The following is a 22,029-nucleotide window of genomic DNA, read 5'->3' as shown; positions in this document are numbered from 1 at the left end:
TTTTTCTGGAGCCTACCAGAAATAACACATTAAATCCAAATGCCTCGTTCAGCTATCACACATAATACCATGCTGAGGACATTTTTCAGGATGAGTCTGAGGTTAAGAAAAACCCCTATTGAATAACTAGTGCCACTTACTTCAGCACTCGAATTTTCCTCAGAGGTCTTCCTTCCAATTACTGACCAGATCTGGTGATATTTAACTTATCAGATCTGACAAAAGCTGAACCCAAGGTAGAATGACTGCTTAAACATTTATTTGTGTCAATGACACGTTTAAAACTCGCTGCTCTGTCTAAATATTTAAAGGAAAATATAAAGAGGAAAATGTAATGTGACATAAGAGGAAATGAAAAACCACCTTACTTGTTGAGGACATTCACTACACACAATTGCTGTCTTGTGAATAGCTGTTATTTTGGCAGAAATTGAGGGGAACGCAATCCTAAGTATCATGTTTGTCTGTCTCTTTTGAACAAAAAAAATGCTTTTTACAATGGCAAGCAGATCTTTTGCTGTCAAAATCACAGAACATGACAACAGCCAAGATCTTTATGAACCTCAAAGACTGAAGTCTTTGTAAAGCTAACATCTAAAAACAATAATAATAATAAAAAAAAAAAAAGATGAAGATAAATGTATGCTTAGGAAAAAGAAGTTTCAGTATTGTCCCAGTTCAGAGGATTTAAGTGTGTTGACTGGTTGTTGGAGTAGAGTACATCTTAAGAACGAGCTGCAATAAGCATTTTTGTTGGGGAAATGCAGAGTGCAAGCTGTGTAGCTGTGTGGACAGAGGGAGGAGTGAAGAGAATCTTCCACAGCTTGGAAACCAGGAACTGCTGAATGTTAGCACCAAGATGTTGCGAGCACTAATGGACGACACAGTTTTGACATGAAAATTGGGCGAAGTAGTGCTTAGTTAGTATTCAACATTGTGTTGGTCTTTAGAAAGCCTTTTAATAATTACCTGATGTATGCAGTCAGATGTTCATGTAAGCAAATGTGTTCACCTGGGAATACAGAGGCCTGATTTTGTTGTTTTTAACCTGTGCGAGGCATTTTAACACACTCTCATCACAGGGCCCTAAGGGACATCCAGATCAAGCTGTGTGTGCTGTGGTGGGGATCCCAGCAGCATGTAGTGGATCCTTTCCACGTTCCTTTCCTGTAGGAATGGACGTCAGGGAGGGGGAAGCTGCAGAAGGGAGCTGGCAGGCACCCAAGGCTCTCTCTGATGCAGAATGCAATCGCCACTAAGTGATGTGCACGGGTGCCTTGCGCCTCTACGGAAAATGGAAATCTTTACAAGATTTGGATCACAACTGCTAATGATTCACTTGGGGGGAAGGGAAAGATGTCACGAATTAGTTAAGTTGTTCACTTCATGCTTTCCATTTCGTACAAGAATTTCAATTTATATGAAGCAGAAATAAAGTTTAAGTATTGCAACTAAATGTACAGAATGACACAAAAGGGAAAAATTCCTAATGGGGAGATTCAAAGAAAATCTTCAACTCCCCTTTTACTCACTAATTCAGAATAGAGCCAAATTTCAGAATTCTTTTTAAAGCAGATCTGTATTTTTCACATATAGATGGATTTTCCATAGGAGATATAGATTTTCTGTAGTAGATATCCTTTACTGTCAGTTACATGTGTTAAATTATCGTTAGCACTTTCTGAAGTAATACAGAACACGTGGGCTCTCAGTATATACAGAATGCTGGAAATTTTCGTCAGCCCTGAACTTTTGCTAGGGAGGAGATGAAATTCAGAGGTTTCTGTGTGTGGATCATCAGTGATGTCTGGAGGGGATGACAGAACAATGGAAATCTGAATGCATGAGTATATCATGTTCTTAGCAACACGCTCTCTGTTGGAATCTGACACAATGTTTGCAAAAGCAAACCTATTCTAAATTAGTTTGCAGTTAATTGGCTGTGAAGGGAAATGCACCTTGCCAAAGAGGATTTGAAATATGAAGCAGTTTGGATTCGTGAAGAAGTTGATCTCTGTACTTGAAGAATCACTGGCTCTTTCATGGGCATCTGGGAAATAAAATGGTTGCAATCTGCAGTGCCTTTGCGAATGCCATTATTTGGCAAAATGGGCATCCATTTGCTACCATGTGCTTGAAGATTGATTTTAGAGGGGTAGTCTTAGACTGTATGTTTGTTGGAGCTGTTCCTTTGCAGCTGGGAGAAGAGGTTTAATTATGGTGATCTCAGTAATGTTTTGAGTATGTGGTGGAGAAAGACAGGAACCAGCAGATCATATAATGTAAAGATCCTTTTCCTATTTTTCCTCCTGGGTCTCAAGATGGAATGAAGGGTCCCATCCATAGCAATGGTTAAAGTCTATGTAGTGTTGACTGTTCTTGCATGTCTCTTTGGTCTTTCCCATAAGTGGAGAAAGTCTCATAGTACACCTCGGAGATAGGTGTGGTAGGATGGACATAGAAAAAGCATAAGTCACATAACTAGTCAGTGACAGAGCTGGGGTTAGAACTAGGTTCCTGAAACCTTTTTGTGCATCTAACTACGTGATCACGCAAGGTTTTTTGAGGTGTATGAAAGGAGGAGTTCCTATGGTGACTGACCTGTAACACAGTAGGAACACGCACTGCTCCATCTTCACAACCAGTGGTGAGAGGCTGGACCTTCAAGATTTGTTTCATTTTCGGTATGTTCATATGCTGGCTTTTAACAGATGTCTGTGACTTTTCAGGATAATACATCTGTTTCACTAGATTGCACTGTATAGTAAAGAATTACCATAACCTCTCTCTGATATGCCCCTGCCAGCAGATAGAGGGCTTCTCATTTTCTGTGAAGGAGCACTGCCTTTTTTCTACATAGACCTTTCTGAAGGACAAGAGCAACATACTCTCTTCAGCCACCATTAGCCAAGCAGGTATCTTTAAGAAAATTGCTCTAACGGGAGTTCTTTAGTGGAATCAGAGAGCTGAAATGGAGAATTACGTTTCTTTCCATTTGAGAAAATAGAGGATGAATACCAAATCACAACTAAATCCTCTGCTACGTGGCTAAGGAATTATCTGGGTGGCTACAGTGGTGAGAGGGGCTACCATACCTACTGATAATCCAGCAGGTATTATCTCCAGTCAGTGCCTAATTGCCTTAGAGGAACTTATTAAACTGGAGCCTGTATTGTGTCAGGAACGATTCCCATAGAGTATCTCCAGAGTGATCAAGATGATCCTGCTGTGGGCTACAGTATGTACCAGCAAATTCCAAGAGTGGCTTTGTGAGTAAGCTGACATTTTGAAAACTCAATTGGCACGGGATGGTCTGCACATTGTTCTGCATCTTCGGGAAATGCTAATAGCAGAAATACTGACTGATTCTCTTGTCAGATATTTCAGTACCCACTGCAAGAATCGCACTTCGTAACAGATACCTTTCATTCCTAGATTCTTTGAAAGCATAACCTAAAGATCCTTCTCTAACATATCTCAAAATTTCTCTCTAGCACTGTTGGTTAGCCCTTTGTCATCACCACAACTCAAGATATATGAATTGGTTTAGGAAAATAGCACCTGTTTTCCATCTCAGAGAACGTCCAGTTCTCATTAATACTAATGGTTGTTACACACATGCACTGACAATAACCTTACAGGTTTTATGGCCTAGTGATTTACCAATTATGCAGGCTGATACTAGTTTTATGGTGTGGATGCTATCTTAACATTTCACATGATAAACACACAGGCTTGCAGCTGGACAAAACAGAGTGGATTAAATAAAATAAAACTTTCTTCTTGCCCAGCAGAATGCTAAAAGTTTGCACCAGCAGAGCAGATTTTAGGAAGGGAAGCTCTGAAGACCCATCTTTCAGCAAATGGTCTTTATTTGGGTCTGCCCTGGAAGGAAATGAGTTCCATTCCTTGCTCCATAACTCCATCAGAGTTACTTGATGCTGATTAACTTACATATGAGATGAAAGCAGGAAGGTGACTACCCTTCTCTTAGGGTGTCAGAAAATGCGGTTAGGATGTTCTCTTGTGAATTCCCTCTAACCACCAGGTAAATGTTCTTTCTGGATGCAGGGTGGTTTACAGGCAACTGCAGATCTTACTGTGAATTGGGTAATAAAACAAATTACTTAAAAGCCAGGTGTGTAGGTATTGATAGTGGGTATTTTAGGGTTATTTTGAGCTAATTCTTTCAATAGTGTACACAGCACTCTTGGTTGTAACATTGGACTCATCTCTACCTCAGCTAACATGTACCAGAACGTTATATAGCTTACGATCACTGCCCTTTTAGCTCAGATCTAATAAAGAACTAAGAAGGTGATACCACTTTCCCTTCAGTTATTTTAGTAGGTGCTAAGGGACCAAGTGCTGCAGAGGAAAACTGTTCAACACATTGGAAAATAGCTTAAAGAACCACTTTTTTAGGTTCCTACCTTTAACTTTTCCAAATAATCGGTGGTTACAGAAAATGAAATCTTTGGCCTAAAGTTGGGGGTTTATCACTTCATCTGTGATGGGATGGTACATTGTCAGACAGGAGAATACAGGAATGCTGAGTTTAAATAAGCTTCACAGATGAAGACAAAAGAAGACTGTGCAGACCTACCAAATTTATTGCTCCTTTGCCTCTTGGTCATGTTTTTTGGTAGAGAAGAAGAACTCTGACCATAGAGATACTCTCATATGAGAATCTGTATGGCAAAATTATGGCCTAAAAATATTTTACATGAAAACAGAGCAGGTTGCTTATGGCAACTCCTGCATAATGAAGGAACACAATGAAGAACTGCAGTTCGTATTACTCTCCAGGTCTGTTCCATTTTCATAGGTGTTGTTCTTTGTTGTTGTGTTTTTTTGTTTTTTGTTATTTTTTTTTTTAAGTAGGAAATTGCATAGTATAATTACAAGTTCATTTGCATTCATATTACAAGCTGTGAGCTAGTACATACTTTTAGATTTAAAAAATACTGTTAGCAAGTGTGACTTGCATCCATAAATTTCAGAAATGGGAATGGAGTTTACACTTATCGAAAGCTCCTTCTCTTGCTAGTCAACAACCAGCACCCTTCCTGTAAAAAGTGGGAGTTCAGGGAGGTCAGCAACATGGTAAATGCAACTTCATTTTACACTGTAATGGGCAAGGGCGTAGAGCAGTTCAGTATGACTTTTGAGAGCTGAGGATCACAAACATTTTATTGGACTTAATACTTAGAGTCAAGCATAGCCAAATGTCATCAAGAGGATATTATGTTTTTCCTAATGGAAAGGTGTCTTCTGTTGCTTGATTTTTTCTTCAGGCCTGTGTCATCTTGAGATGATAAAATCCTTTCCAATGGGAAATATATATTGCTGCAATTAAGTTTACTACTAGGACTTACATTTTTTTTATCCATATTAGAATAAATTGGTTCAATTGATAATCCCGCCTTTCATTTCTGTAATAAATGGAATTGAAGAAAACAGTTCTATAGTAGGTCTTCATTCCACCAACTGCTTCTATAAATGTGATATGACTTTTGAAATGCATTTTTGTTACATCGTAAAGGTTATTAGATGACTATATCTTTTATGCTTAGTACCTAATGTGCTATGCAAAGAATAATTGAGGAAGGTGAAATGGAAAATACCTGAGAACGTTATCAGATCTCTGCACACACTTTCAATCGATCTGTTTGCCCAGCCGCTGTTGGATGGGCGCTCTCTGCCCTCCTGCCTGTCGGGTGGATGGAAAATAACCTGTCAACGTCTTTTCTGCCTTGTGAGCATCTTGGCAATCGCTTGTTGACTGCTGTCTCAAGGAGCACAGGTCAGCAGCTGGGTTTTGGTGTGTTGAATGCCACATCTTGCCCGATTTCTGACTGGCTGGTGCCCCATGCCAGGGCCCTCTTCCCAGTCAGCTGGAGGAAGTGCTACCACACAGGTGAATTGCATCTATCTGGCGACCACAAAATGCATTTATTTTAGTAATTTACCTCAGAGAGAGCCCAGCTGCTTTTATGCCTTGATTGGAGGTAACACTAGTGAAATTGCAATAACCTCACGAACGTACTTCTCTTCTGTATGTAAATCCTTTCAGGAAGTGCATGACAGCCTCCGTTTTCTATGGGTCTCCGTTTGTAAAGAAGCTGTTATCACAGAATAAGTTTAATGGGTCGTGAATTTTGTGTTGAAAGGAGAGTCTCTCCATGACTTCTGATCCGCCTGCAATAGACCTACTAGCTCGGCAGCAAGTGCATTAGGCTAAATATGCTTCCTCCATTGACTCTGAAGGTAACAGCCCTAAATGCCTCATTAAATTTTCACGGGTGACTGAGAGAAGCCATGAGAAAAACACGACGGTAGCAGCGGGGGTGACGGCGGCTGCGCCCCCCCACCCCCAGTGCCTCGGGAGCCCCACGGGGGCCGTGGGCCACCACCCCACCTCGGGGGGCAACGGGGGGCAGCCGGGGCAGCCCACCCTCGGGGCTCCCTATCCCCGCAGCCCCGAGGAAGGGCCGGGAGACGGCGTTGGACGGCTCCGTGGCCGGGTTTCACGCGTGGGCAGGGGGGCAGACACACCGGCTGACAGACCGACCGACCGACCGGGGCTGCCCCGGGGCGGGCGGCGCGTTGGGGGCGAGCTCCCTCCTCCCCGCTCCGGCCGTCCCCCTTCTCCCTGCCCACCAACGGCGCCGAGACCCCCAGCCCTAGGAGAGGAGGGGAAGGAGGAGGAGGAGGAGACCGACCCTCATCAGCAGCTCTCCTCCGCCGTACACCTCCCCTTTTCCCCTCCCTCTGGCCTCAGCGCCGCGCTGGCGGGGGCCGGTGAGGGCAGGCGACGCGGGAAGGCGGCTCTCAGCATGGACGAGCCATGTGTATCCTAAGGAATAACAGCAGCTGCTGCGCCCACGATGGGGAGCAGAGGAACGCCAGGAGGAGAGGGCTCGCTGGGGCAGGTGAGGGCGCCGGATCCCTTCTACCCTCGGCGGTCGGGGTGCCCGCTGCCGGGGAGCCCCTCGCAGGCACGGGGTGCATGGGGATGGGAGGGAGGTCTCAGAAGGAAGTTTATTATTATTATTAATATTATTATTGGTCCGTTCTCCCCGCGCTGTGCCGAGGAGGGGAAGGGGCTGAAATCTCCCTCAAGTCGCGGCAACTTGCCGGCTTGGTCCCCCCCCTTTCAGCCGAGTCTCAGGGGCAGAAGCAGCCGCTCGCAGCTGAGCCCTGCCGAGCCCGGACTCTCTGTCCCCTGCAGGGGGAAATACAGGGAAAGATAAAAAGGGAGAAACAAAAAATGAGGGGCTCCCCGGGGCTGCTCCGCGGGTTGCTGCAGGCTGGCCGCGCTGCCTCAGCCTTGAGCCGCTGCCGCCCCCCAGCTGGGGAGCGCCGACCGCGGCTCCGGTGCCGCTGTGCCCCGCTCGTCCCGGGGGTCTCCCCCCCGCACCCCGGCTCCCGCAGCCTGTCAGGGCCGGCGGGCAGCCCGGGCAAGGCGGCTGGGCTGTGCCGGGCAGCACCGCGCTGCCTCCTTCCCGGTGAGGCTGCAGCCGGGGCGGGGGACGCCGCGCTGAGGAGCGGCGGGGAAATGGCGCCGGGAGCCGCGGGGCCGGCGGCGGGGCCGGGCTCGCCCTGACGAGCCGGGGGGCGCCTCGCTGAGAGGAGAGAACCTCCCCAGGGAGCCCGGCTGGCGGTGGGGTGCTGAAAAATGCTGCTGGGAAGCCAGGGGGGAGCGGGCTGGGGGCGGCTGCCCCCGAGGGGGGTGGCTGGGAGCCGCCTCTGCCCAGCCCGGAGGGCTCCCGGTGCCCCCCTGAGGTGCCCGGGGCACGGGGCTGCGGGTTGGGGGCTGCGGGCAGCGTTCGTTTGGGCAGCACCCAAAAACGCGCGGCCCTGGTTCGCAGCCTCCCAAAGCCTGCAGGTGAACGAGCAGCCTTCGGCTCTGACGCCAACTTCAGCTTTCTTGGTGCTGCGAAGTTAATTTTTTGGGTCTTTCCTCGAAGTACTTTTAAAAGCGAAGTCCTTGGGACGCTTTGCCATTTGTCTAAATTCCGAATGCATGTCTGAATCGTTTAATCATGTTTATTGTTTTCAGCCACTCAAACGGAATAAAAATTACTTATCGTTGATGAAGCTTATCTTGCAAGCTGTTTCACAGTATGTTTCCGTTGCAAGACACAGCGCTGTGGTAAACTCCTGACAATCGTATTGTTTATTGTTCGTTCCTTCTCCATCCCCACCCCCGTGGTGCCAGTATCAATCTGTTCCTTACTACTCGCCTCAAAAATAAAAATGGGAGTGGAAGTTTTCACCAGTTGGTTTGGTATTTCCATTGGTATTGGAGATTTGCATCTTTTATTTTTGCTCTTAAGGTAATTTTCATCAAGCGTGCTGAAGTCAGCTGATAAATATAAAAAGGAATTGCGACACTAAGCTAAAATACACCTTCAAACTCCTGAAGTGGAACTGTAGGTGGAATTAGTGCTGAATTCACAGTCACTGTTTATTTATGAGCCCCTTTCATAACACCATCCCAAAACACACAATTCCTTGCCCCCTTGTCATCACCACTTTATTCCATTACACATTGAAAACGCACTATTCACATTGGTCTAGAAGTTCAGATTTATTGTTTGGAGTGCTTTGATATAGCTGCTGAGCTTGGACTATACTTCATTGGTGGTTTTGCTGCACTTTAACAGTATCTCAGCACAGTGATGGAGGACACCATCATGTTTTCTTGTAGGATTACCTTCGGGACTTCAGTGACTGCACACATCAGTGGTTTCATCTTAAGAGGATTGAAATTGATTTTCTTTTTTTTTTATTTTTTTTCCTTCTTTCTTTTTTTTAGTTCAGCTAGTGTAAGACCCTGTCTGTGTATGTCCTTTGACCCGTGGCCTCACATGATGAAGTGACACCAGCAGTGGAGGATGTTGACTTGAAGTAGCTGCTGCTAGGGCTTCAGAAGTAGAGGTACCAGAACAAACCCATTGTTCTGGCGGTCAGCCTGCTTTGTCCTGTGAGCAAGGCACAGTTTCAGACTATATGTTGGGAGACCTCTATATAAACGTATGAAAATAATTTTAAACCATGAACTTTGTGTTTGTTTTTTAATCCCGTTGAAAGACCCACTCCTGATGTTCTTGCTCAAGCAGAATGCAGGAAGATTGACCTTCCCCTCTCATCCTCAGTTCTGACAGGCCTGTTTGCTTTTAAACACTTTGAATTTCAAATTTTGCAAGATGTTTGTATTGAATTTAAGAATAGCCAAGCTACTTGGTTAAATAGTGGTTAGGTGGGAGAACTTCCATTTTTTACAGTTGTGTTTACATTTCAAAGTGATAGCAAATACCAGTAAAGAGGACCAAGATTTTCTAGACTTTATAGTTCAAATAAACTTTCCCAGTCAATATTTAGTCAAGGTCTTGATGGTTAAAGTTAACTGTGCAAGTCAATGTTTAGTCAAGGTAATGACTTGATTTTTACAAACACTACCCAAGCATTCTTGCAAAATTAATCAGTTTCTGGATCACAGTACATTTCATCAGCCAGTTATTAGGAATAAAAATAGGCTATTATTGCTCTCCTATGTCGTGTACTAGTTGGTGTTATTTCAGCACTGCTTGCCACCAGTCCTTCTGTGGCCTCATTCGTATACTGTTAGTTCTACCTTTAGAGCGTATATCTGCACACTGGATTTGAGATAAAATAAGTTTGATACTATCCTGTTTTTATAGGTGGCAAAATAAGGCATGGGTAGGCCAGCTGCTAGCTCTTAAAGGGAGTTGTGAAGCCCTTGTAGCACAGCAGCAGAAACCTTTACATATTTAGATCCAAGCGAGTGTTCCAGGAGCCTGTGCTGGGCACCCAGCTCCTGGTACAGCATGCAGGATGAGGCAGGCGCTTCTGGTAACGCAGTCATTGGATAAAATAGGAAAACAGTCCTGGTGTCTGGGACAAAAGTGATGTAATTGACTATGTTGACATTGGTACTTACAGTGCGTGACTCAAGCGTGTTGTGACTTGGGAAATAGTTGGAGAACTCCACTGTCATTCTTCTTTTCTTGGGAAGAAACTGAGATCTTCATTATTCCAAGTAGTCACTTAAGTCTCTTCAACTGACACTAAAATCATAGTTTGGACTTCAGTTGTGCCAGATTCTTTCTTTATTTCTTTCTTCCTTCCTTTTTTTTTTTTTTCTTTTTATTAATTGAACCACTTGCAAATGCATTCCATGCAATTACATGGATATTAGAGTAGATATTCATTAGGATTTTACTAATCTAAACCTCAAGTGCTGTTCTGCAAATTTGCCAGCCTTTGTAAGGGAGTGCTTGACTTCATCAGTAGCAGTGTTTTATTATGAGTATTTTGATACAGTAGAATGAAAAGCATATATTCTAAACCAAGTAATTAATCAGATTTAAATATTTTCATTTTCATACTTTGGCTTGACAGATAAAGAAGCTGCAACTCTGTACTTTGCACATAATAGTAGATTTTGCCCAGTCCAGCTCCAACAGAATTATACTTCATGGCCCAGGTTTAAGAATTTAATCCACAAATCAATGTTCTGTTTCTGTTTAAAGGCAGAAGAATTGTTCCTACTTAGGAAAAGTAAGTAACACAGTAGTGTTGGTTAGAGAAAAGCCGACGTTATTGTGTGCAAAGTCGTCTGTATATCTAATCCTATTTTCAAGTGTTGCAGGTATAAGCAGCACTCGTTTGTTTTAACTGTGAAGTATGGAAACCTGCCATTCCTTCGTTGGAAAGAACTTTTTATTGGTTAAGCACTGAGCATTGTAAGAACTTGTAAGACATTGTAAGAACATCGTAACAACAGTTACAGTGAAAGTTCTCTATTGTCGTCTTATTTTTTGTGCACACCAATCCTGCTGGGATCTGGTGGCAAGAACCTCGCTGGTTCCAGTAGGGTCTGTGCAGTCTGTTTCAGATTTGCCCCAAGACGTGTGACATTTTGAAGCACCAGATCAGAGAGGGACCTCTCAGCTTCCATCTCTTGATCTGTACGTGGCTTCTGAAGGTGTTGGGGTGAAGCTGGTACCCGGGATGACCAGCCATGTGCCATGCAGGTGCTGTGGGCTGTCACGTCCCAGCCATGGGGGAAACAGCTACCAAGGAGCAGCTCTTCAAGCTCAACTGCATGTCCTCACTGACCTGCCTGCCATGGAGCAGTGGGATGTCTGAAGGGCTACCTTGTATGCCTTGCTCCCAGTTAGTCCTCTTCTTGGATATATGAAGTAGCTGACACAGTCTCCTGCTGGCACCTTAGAGGTGTGAAGATTTACTTAGGTTGCTTCTGGGATCAGAATGCATGGTGACCATGGCAAGCTTTGAAAAGTGCAGGAGGAGTGCCCCAGACATGGCTCAGGGAAGTTTCCAGCCTGAAATCTTTGCTCTTTCTATGGATAGCTTTTCTCCTGTCAAGGGGATGTATAAGGCCAAAAATACCTCAGTACACAAAAGCACTCTCACAGTTTGTCCTGTGTTGAATTTTGTGCATCTCTGTGTGAATGGCTGCATGTACATACATGCAAAGGTTTATTAGCTGCTCTTTTTATTTTACAAAGGTTGCTTTTACAAAGGTCTCCAGCTATTTTCAAACAGCTGCACTGAGAACTTTTCTTTTTTCTGTTTTTTTCCCCAGCAAATAGTGATTACTCTTGTGAGTAGAAGAATATCAGTTTCTTGAGAGTCTTTGCAATTCCCCAAGCCCGAAGGCAAATGAATAGAAATTTAGTGGACCACCTAGTTCTTGACACAGAATTCTCCAAAGAGGAGTCTGACCTAATTTATATTGTATTGAATCAAATAATCCTATCATGCATGTGTGCTTGCCATTTTGTTTTTCTTTAGCAGGCATATTGCTGTCTTGCAAAATCTTCAGATTTAGATGTTAGGCAATGTCCCTGCGGTTTTAGGAGGTGCCTTTCCTCACTGAGTAGTTCCTGGAAAATTACAATTAGAGGACAGTTTTGAAAAAGCAGGTAATCAAGACATAATACTAAGGCAGCTAGAATTATTTGTAGCTGAATGTGGGTGTGTCGTTGTTTAGTGCTGAGGGTAATCAAGAGTCCTCTACTACCAAGTCCTCCCGTTATTATTAAAAATGGAGCTGGAATCCGCCCAGAATGCATTTTGTAGCAAAAAGCAGGATAAATATCTTTGTCATCAGTGTGGCAGGGATATTGGTAGGTGTGCTTGCTGTGGGGGATTGATGCATTTCTTCTTTGCAGAGCTGCTGCTAAGTGGTATTGAATGCGTTTGGGTCCGGCGCGCTTTGACGTTAATTGGGAACTGATTAGCATCCAGGTGCTGTAGTCGTGGCCTGCTAAGCAATTCCTGGGATTTAAAATCCTTTCCTGGTGTTATTCTCCAGGTAATAAGACCCATCGGTCTTTCTGTGTTAATTCCCAAGATACACGCTGCAGCTATCCGTCTTTCTAGGTGTATTCATGTTTTGGAAAAGAACTTCTTAAACCTGTACAGTTGTGTTCTTGGAAAGCTTAAGAAAGCTGTGGATCTGCAGAAATTCAAGATCATAGCAACAGTTACATGAAAACTGTTCTTTGCTTTTAGAGTGAGTCGGGATCCTGGCTGTAGGGCTCCTTTATGCTTATTCAGTATCTTTTAGGTTTTGCTTAAATCTCTTCTGACAAGAGTTGCTTTTCTGCTAAAAAGTGTCTCTCTGCTGTTTTTAAATGCAGTGTTGAAACCTTTTGGCTTTCCTGTTAGAGATTTTTTAATATATTTTTTTTATCCTCTCCACTTTTCATTTTGGGACAGCTGAGCATAAACGCTCCTTTAGAGCGGGTGAGTGATTAGCAAGCTAATAGGTTTGACAGGCACCAGATGACTCTTCTTGATTTAGGTCCCTGTAAAATAAGAAAGGCCTTAATTCTTTTCCAGCTGTGGAACAAATTTTATAAGGTTACACTTGTCTTGGACTGTGCGTGGTCTACACCAGAGAGAGAACAGCCTAACGCACACCGTATGGTGTTCTAGCCCACGTGCATGGTATCTGAAACCAAACGAGGTTCTTCAGCAGGTCACATACTCTTGTTATTCTTCCAGTGTCGTGTCGCTGCGATTTTTTCTTTCCTGGTTATCTGCAAGATTCATAACATATGTAGACAGGAAGAAAATTCACAACCCGAAGGTGGTTGGCTGCAGAACTTAAAAATAATGAAAAATCAGAAAAGGTGTGTGTATTGAAGAATATCAGTTGGTTTAACTTTCAAATAGCGTTAAAAATTTGAAGTGGATACTATCTGATAAGCAAGGAATATCAAGGAATTTCCAAGTTCCAGTGGACTCTGCAGCGTTGTTTTACTCAAGTCATGGAAGGATTTCTGTTGTGTCTGATCACCTGGTGTCATAGCTGCTCGCATACCAACTGCTGTTGGTTGAGAGTTGACTCACTAACGTGCAATGTGAAGTACCTTCTTAAATGTGTGCCTGTCTTAGCCATGAATACAACACGTTTTGTCAATCAGTTGAAAGGTTTACGTGAGATTATTGGAATTTCTAGATTCACATTTAGAATATGGAGATGCAGAGACTTCAAATGTGCCCTTCAGAAAACCAGGAACTCAAATTACTGACAATCCAAATGATGCAATAAACATTTCTAATAATCTTTTTACATAACGGTTTTCAAACCTACTAAAAAAGTGTTACTTAAGGAATAGCGGGAATCACATTGGACATGTCGCAACCTGGAGGATGAGATTTTTTATAGTACTTGAAGTGACTGATGGGAAAAAATGCAACTGATCTCTACCAAAAAGTTACAAAAAAAAATCTGCTCACTTCACACACAGCAAAGAGGAATGCTTCAACTTGCTTAAACTTCACCAGATTTATTCAGGTGCCTCCAGTACCTCCCGAGATCATTCCCGAATGAAGAGATCCAAGCCGGCAGGAATCAGTGCTCCCGCAGAAGCAGGCAGCGTGTCAGCACTTTGACAGCCTCTCCGTGACCTGTCAGTCCCCGCCTGGAGCCGGCCGTAACAGGTCAATTGGCATCTGCTTTCCGCCGGATCCATGTGGAGTAGGGTGCTGGAATTCACTCCTTGTTGAGTTCATACCTTTCAGTGGGGAGACCATTGCTCCTAAAGTTAGCAGTGATGGTGTGCTAGCACCCCGACAGCTTCTGCACCCGGGCATTGCTGCTATGGAGGGTTCAGGGCTGGGATTTCCAACTGAGCTACTTGGTTAAGTCAAGCGTTGGACAATCCAGATAATTATGGATTAAAAACAAATAAATACTTCTATGCAGTCCAGCTGATATTCATTGAAGTGGTACTACTGTTTAGTTCATCAACAGTCAATGCAGTGAATGTTTATATTTCAATTCTCCCATTCATTCCTTTATGTAGCAAAATACACAGTGAAGCTGTTTTCTTACTGCCTTTTATGTCAGTTTACTTCAGGCTTTGAGGTATATTAGCAAATTCAGACCTCTCAATGGCAAGGTGAGATGATCTGATCGGTGTTTTTCCAACATGCCAAAGGCTTTCCCATGCCAGGACTTTCCTCCCTAAATTGCCTGTGGTTTAAAATTGGGTCAGTGTGCCACAGTAGCACTGGCAATAGCACTGGGAAATGTTAAGGCTCCTGTCCGTTGTTTTTAAAGCACCTGGAAACCGATTGCAATGAAGACTCCCCCTTTTAATTGCTCTATAATTAATACAAAGCAAATCAACAGGAAGTGCTACTTCACACAGCATGTTGGCAGTTTGCTCCTGTTTAAAAACAGTAAAATATGTCTGTGAATTTACTCAGGATTATTTTATGAATGGCTTTTTGTGGCTGCTGAAGCAATTGACTCTCAGATCGTGGCTTCAGGACAGTTGTCCACCCATCGGTCCTCTGTGACAGTTTTCATATATTTAGACCCATTTTTCTTCCTTCTGAAAACAAGAGAAATAAAATGCTTGAGACGTCCTGGAAAGGATAACAAATTGAATTGACCACTTACTGTTCCCGGCACTCAGGTTTTATGAGCCTTACTTCCCTGGTGATCGAGCTATTCACAAGCACCGTGTGAGAGTTACAGCTGATGAAATTTGGTAAAGTTCTTTTAAATCGGAAGAACTACACTGATTTACATCAAATGAGGGCTTGTCTGCTGTTGCTATGTTACGTTTGTAGCAAATGCTAATTGATTTTGGTGCATACAGATCCTCAGAGAAAAGTGAGAATTGTTATTGAATGAATCCCACTGTGCCAAGCTTCGGTTTCTGGATTTTAGCGCAGGATGATCCTGGAGAGGACATGAAATCCTCTTTATGCTGGGAAACAGCACTGAGAAAAATAGCCCTGCCTCAGCTACAAAGCAGTTGTGAGGGTTTAGCACTCCCAGTTTTGGTGTTGACAAAGAACAGCAAGGGATTTTCATAAAGGAGCTCTCTGTGCCGCTCTGTTTCTGTGGCAGGACTGTCCATCCATACACTGCTTGTGTGGTTGCCCCTGCTGGCTGTAACATTGCTCGTGTTTCATTCATTTCATCATTTGTTCCCTTGGATAAGGCGAGGAGATGGCAGAGAGGGGACTCTCCTTGGGATGGTTTGGTCACTTGCTGCTCACTGTAGGAGAAGCCTCATTTATTAGCTGAAATGAGATGGATGCCCGGTCCTCAGCACTAAAATTCAGGTGAAAAAATCCTGTTCTCCGTCCCTGAACTCCAGTTGCCTTGCTTTTTCCAGACACCAGAGATCCAGAGCAGCAGATCCTGTTGCAGCCTTGCCAAGCCTGTGCAGAGAGCCTGCTCCATTTGTTCCTGAGGAGGATTTCCTTGGTTGGGATGATGGGTTGGAACCGGCCCCCACCGCTGTGGGCGGCTGATTGGGCTCATCAGGGATTTAGGGGGAGCTTTTTGGCAGGGATGGGAGGTGGTACAGCACGGAGATGGGAGGTAGTCCAGGGAGATGTCACAACAAATGAGGTACAGTCGTTTGTTCTGTGGGCCCAGGAACACGAAAAAAAAACCTGTCTTGATTAATGCAGCGTTGGTTTTCTTCTCTGTGGCTGGAAGTGTGTACATAATTCGCATGTAGACGATAAGTAGAACAGATAAAAGTTGTAATGTCCGTAATGGCTGACCACCAGCACATGTGCCCCCCCAGTCCCCTTTGTGACGGACTGCAGTGCGTTGTCACAGTTATTTGGGGGTTTTGTGTACAGAAGTACTGTTCCATTGAACGGTGGCGAACACGTTTCATTTTCAAGTGTGGACAGATATTTTCATGGGAGAGACTAACACTGGATTTTTCCAAGTTTCCTAGGGCTTGATTTATTATTAGAGCATCAGGAAAGCTGCAGGAATGGTACTGGTCCCTGAGAAATCAGGGTATATACTTGGAGAAAACATTCAGAAGATCAGTATAGGATTACTGCTGTCTATTCAGACAATTTTTGGGAAAAACAAAGTGGAACACCATGATCTTTGAGAATTTCTTCCAATTTCAGACACGAATGTTGCAGATGTTAGGGAAAAAGAGCAACTTCAGTCCATCCACAATTCATTTCCATCCCAACATAGGCTGAAGGACTTCTGTAGGACTGCATCTTTAGTTTTTTCGTCTCACTGCATAACGAGATAAATACATAGTGTTTCATAAAGGCTGCTTACTAAGTCCTTCCCGGGGACCTGACTGCAATTAGCTCCCGCGAGGCGCTGGCTGCAGCAGGTGCGCTCGAGCACGGAACTCAATAGACCAAAGGGTGCATCCAGATCTGCTTCAGCTTGTAAATGTGGCAAATTTCAGAAAGAGGAGACAGTGTTATCCACCTATCTTGATGTCTCAACCAACAGTTGCAACTCTTGACAATTAGTTATAGCACTTTTATTACTCTTAGTAATTGAAGCTTTTAGCAGAAGACAAGCACAGGGGCTACAGAAGAGCACGGAGAACATGGGATTTTTCATGCTGTGTCTAATACGTTGAGAACAAATGACCGCGTAGTAGAACTACTTGCGTCATCCTTGCAAGTAGAAGAGTAGTTTGTCTAAACGAACATTAAATCTACTGCCTATTTTCTTTAGTGTTTTATATATCTATGCAAAAGCTTGAAAAGTAGCCATGGGAGACTAATTCTTTGCAACCTGCAGCAGAGTTCACAAAGCGCTTTTCTTTTTTTTTTTTTTTTTCAAACAAATTCCCTTTAAATGAAAAATGCCTAACTGGTAATGCATCTCCATTGCAGGGCTGTGAGAGGGGAACTTCTCTGCAAAGAGCTCCGAGCTAGAGGTGGCACGGAGGCTCATTTGCAGGAGCGAGTACGGCGTAGAGGGCTCTGCAGGGTGGAAGGTCTGCCTGCCCCTGGGCTGCCGGGCTGGGCACGGGACAATCGATGCTCCTGAGTGCCTGTGAAAATATTATGAACCATATTCCCTAACTTAATGCCTTCTTGAAAAAATTTTCTAATGAAATAGAGTATCTGAAATAATTCGGTTTATGGCATTCAGCAAGAGGTACAGCAGTAATGGTCGGGTGATGTTTTAACGTGGCAAGTAAAATACAACTCCATCTTGCCTTGGAGAAGAAGAGCTACGTTCTGCTGTGTTCATGCTCTTTGTGTGAGGTCTCAATTTCCTTGGGTGCTGCAAGTTCCTCTCCTCCTGGCCCCTGATCTGGACTCAGCACCTCTCTTCTCCACCGACCCTAATCCCATCCCTGCCCTGAAGCCTTTTTGCCTGGACTGCCAGCCTAAACCTCTGGGGTCCTCTGTCACTGAGCAGGAGTCACGTTCTTCTCTTGCAGTCCTTGCAATATGAGATCTCACGTCCAAGCCTCTTCCTCTCTTCCCTGGTCTGATTCTTTTACCGTCTGCATTTGAATCCTGCAGCTTGCTAGGTGCCTTTCTGGACAGGTGAGCACCCCACCGTCAGTTCCAGAGCTCTGGATCGTTTCGGTTCAGAGCACTCGTTGCGGGGACAGCCCATTTAGTGGCACAGCACTTACAGGAATGTGCGTGCACGTCTTCATCCTTCTGGAGGCAGCAGGAGGGTGGACAGTGCGACGGGATTTCGGTGTGAAGAAGGAATCATTGGGCAAGTACAAAATCTGCAATGACTTTACAAGTCAGGTAGTTGTGTGCGTTTCTTTGTTTTTGTTTTGTTTGTTTGTTTTTGGGATTAGCAAAGAAAAACATGGTCAAAACACTGCATTTCCCTGCAGTCTAAATCTTGGAAGGGATTCAACTCCCTCCTCTTCCCTCATGGTGCGAACGCCACCCCTAAGCAGCCACGTTTGACGTGTAAAACTGCAGCCTGAACAGTTAAAGTCTGGCAAAGTGGCAAGCAACTCTGAGGAGAAGCAAGGTGGGAGATGCCAGGTGGTCTCAGCAATATGTGGTGCCTCCTGCTCCAGCCTCGGGTGGAGAAAATGGGAGCAGGTAACTTGCAGGGAATCATGTAGCCATGTTGCTGTGCATAGCAGCATTGTAAATAAATGGATCACACCTTTTAGTGAAATATCTGGCCTCGGGATCAGAGATGTAACAGGTAATTGGAAAGAAGAATTGTGGACAGATTACGTGCGCATTAATGCACTCCGTATGCGGTCATTTAACCAGACAACTGAAGGCAGACCTGCCTTTTCCTCTCGGCACACGAGTGGTAACTCTGAGAGCACGAGGAACGCTGCGTGGTGGAGCACAGAGGTCAGTCACCAGCACCAGGGGTGCTGTGGACTCCCACTGACCGGATTTGGGGCAGAACCTGCACACGTGGGATTACATCCCACCCTGCTCGAGTCACGCTGCGGGAGCGCAGGATTTCAGCCACATCTTTGGGTCTCGGTGAAAAACTGATCTGAAATGTGAGGAGCTTGATCGATTAATCCAGATTGGTAGATGGGCTTGTACAGTTCTGCAGAGCTTCCGAAGGAAGAATGCTGTGCCTGTAGGTTCGGGTGCCCTGCCTTTCGTATTTGTTTAGAAGCTTTCATGCTACCAAGCTACCCTGCAGTGAGCCAAACGTGGCTTACTGGAGTTTTCCTAGCAGTTGGTATGTCACTAGCAAGAACACCCTGCCATATGATACTGGGGCTGGCTGTTGTCTTCACTTCTCGAAAGCATATGGAAGTACTCCTACCTCTACCTTTCGTGTTCAGGAAAGCTGTAGGGTTTTTAGTGGCTGTACGTGAACAGAACATTTGTCTTAGGAGAAATAGTGGGGGATGTGATGGAGGAGTTTGAGGAGGAGAAAATATGAATAAAAATATATTCCTGTTCTTGAGCCCTCGTTAGAGAATTGAAGAAATGCAAATACAAGGTGTATGAGTGGAAATGTAATTTTATTTTTTGAAGGACGACATGCAAGGGCTATGATGGAAGTGCTGTATACTTTAAGATATCCGAGTTACAAAGAAAGCTTGTTGTCCATGGAATTATATCTATGAGCCTTTTAATATACTTAGGTTGTTCTTTATCTCCTACACAGCATTGCAGAGTATGTTTCCCTGGAGGTGTGTGAAGTAAGGCTAGAAAAATCCTACCTGATCTTTAATAATCCCTCACATGCATGGTAATACTTGAGAATTGTACTATCATTGTGTAATTTACACTTAAATCCTTTCATTTCTGTGCCCCCCCCCCCCCCCCCCCAAAAAAAAAAAAAGGGAAGAAAAAAAAAAAAGCTTTAGAGTTATAGGGAGCCAGTGATTGCATACTTGCAATACCTTGGCCTTGTTGCCAGTTTAGACTCACCTGCTTAAATTGATTTATTGTGTTGTTTTTTCCCAGGGAATAGGACTGAAAAATACATTTCTCCTATTCTAGTTAATAGATTCAGGAAGTAATTTGCAGATCAGGAAACAATGGATCTCGTGTAATAAAAGCACTGCCTAGGTAATTCATAAGGAAGATAAACTTGTATTGTTAAGCTTGCACATTCTGCTCTTATTTGTAGGCCATCTATTGCTCTCCTGTGCTTTCCACCATTAAGCAGTAATGTTATTGCATTAGTAGGAAAACACTCCTACTTGGACCGGCTTTCAAAACCATGCACAAAATCAAATAATCTATTTTACTGAATTGTGAAGAGCTGTGTTATTTGTTTATAAGCGCTCACTTAGTTACTGCTCTCCGTGCGGCCTGTTACAATTTAATCACTGCTCTGCATCTCTTGTGTTCGTGCAGGCTGGCATGAGGCAGCAAAGGGACAAAGCGGAATGACTGGCAGCTAAGTGTTTCAATCAGTCGAGATACTGATTTATTTCTTCGAGGAGGAGTGTAAAGGAAATGAGAGTGGCTGTTTTTTTGTAACTGATGCACTGAATAGTCATCAGTTAAGCCGTGGAGGTCATACATACGAGCTGAAATAGTTCTTGAGGAAGATAAAGACACTGGAGTGTGTCTCGTCGTCTGCACCGCACACAGTCCTTGTGAAGCTTGTGATGTTCGGCGTGTCCTGTAAGGGCAGCACAAAGGAGAAGTTTGGAATCCTTTTAGTTACAGGGGTTTCACCTCACAAGAAGTTATACGAGGAATTAAAATGCAGGGTGTTAGGAATTCCTGGCATCTCTCTAGTTAATACGTGCGACTGCAAAGTTTTTAGCTGTGTTCAAGATGATTTGTGTTGATTCTGCAGAATGTTTAAACTGGAATGCTGCTTGGCTAACAAATACTTCCCGTCTCGAGTAGGGCAGGTGGTACTGGTATCTGTGAAAATGGCTCTATTTTGGAGTACAAATTATGACTTCTAGAGCAAAAATTGGAGGAAAAACATCGGTGGAATATTATAGGAATGCTTTAAAAGTATTCATGTGCATGCCTGGGATGGAAACAGATACCTTAGTTTTTCTTGCCAATTTTGACATAATTATACATTTCTCTCCTCTGTTTTCCCCCTAGGCGTAACTTTGTCCTTTAGTAACGACTTTTTTCCCCTTTACTTTGAAATGTTATTTTTTAATCTGAAAATAACCCTTTTCACAGTCAAAATGATAATTCTGTAGCAAACCTGACAGCGTTAGGTTATATTTATAGGACATCTTTTGCTTAATTCTATATTCCATCTGAACTCGTACAGATCCAGAGAAAGCAAGTGTATACTTTTGAATGAAATTAGGTCTTTCTAAGACTTTTTAAATCTCTAGAGACCACTGAAAATCTGTGTTCAACAATCATTGCTTGTACAGAAGGAAGATCTACCTATCAAGAGATTGCTTTAGTGGGCTATTCCCTAGAAAGCCTGCTGTAGCCAAGCCTGTGTTTGATGTTCCTTTTCTAACCTACATCCTGGGGTTTTTGAATGGTTTCATTAAATGTAGTAACATTTTTCTCAAATTTTAGTGCCTACATTAAAAAAATAAAATTAAAAATAGAACTACTCGAAGTGAAACGTTTGGTGCTGACAGCACAGAAGCTTTTCACTATCTCATCTCAAAAAGACATGGATTTTGGGACCATTTTTGTCTTCTTTCCTCAGATGACCTGTGTAAAACATAGTGATGTAAGTATGGTCATAGCAGTTCTGGAAGAAGGAAGAGAGAAAGTGTGCTCTGAGCAGGCAGCGGAGCTCCTTCAGCATTTCTTTTCCCTCCTGCCTTCTTTTCTGAGCTAACAGTCCATTCAGTCTGAACACAGATCTATTCGTAATGTGTTGAACTGCATTATTTAGCCCACCACCGCAAGCCAAATTGTTATCCCTGGAGATAAAATTGCTAACTTGATTTAACAGGGCTTTGTTAATCTAGCCTTTCATTTACACCTTCTCCTGGATAGTTCCATTGCAGGTTCTTTCTTTATTAAGTATGATTTTGACAAAAAGACACACATACATTAATAAAAAGCTATTTAGCTTTTTAAAGCGAGCTCTTCAGTGCTTGGGAGAAAGCTGTCGAGGAGAGTCTTGTCTTGTAAGAAGCACTTAGAACCTGTATTAGGGCTGCAGCGCCTGTGTTCACAGTACATCGATCCTTTAGAAGTGAGACACTGAAGAAGATGATCTCTATTAGTTCCTTGGCAGCGAGTAATTACCGAAAAATCCAGAAAAGTATATCCAAGTGTTTTATTCATAATGTA

General features: G+C 43.6%; 1 protein-coding gene across 20 annotated transcripts in view; it reads left to right on the top strand.

Moving 5' to 3' along the window:
- Window positions 1-22,029, top strand: part of DAB1 (DAB adaptor protein 1) — a 408,602-nt gene that overhangs the window by 260,777 nt on the left and 125,796 nt on the right. For 10 of the 20 annotated variants that reach the window (XR_004752815.1, XR_004752814.1, XM_035333024.1 and 7 more), the window contains exon 1: window positions 6,614-6,935. The exons of 2 other annotated variants lie outside the window; for them this stretch is intronic. The gene's annotated coding sequence lies outside the window, so the exon portion shown is untranslated. Of the gene's footprint in view, window positions 1-6,024; window positions 6,271-6,612; window positions 6,936-22,029 lie in introns of those variants that run through there. 8 more of the 20 variants (XM_035333027.1, XM_035333022.1, XM_035333037.1 and 5 more) reach the window with 4 other exon arrangements.

The sequence above is a fragment of the Oxyura jamaicensis genome, chromosome 8, assembly GCF_011077185.1.
Source record: "Oxyura jamaicensis isolate SHBP4307 breed ruddy duck chromosome 8, BPBGC_Ojam_1.0, whole genome shotgun sequence".
NCBI lineage: Eukaryota > Metazoa > Chordata > Aves > Anseriformes > Anatidae > Oxyura > Oxyura jamaicensis.
The sequence above is the reverse complement of the archived record's forward strand: the minus strand, read 5'-3'. Positions and strand labels throughout refer to the sequence as shown.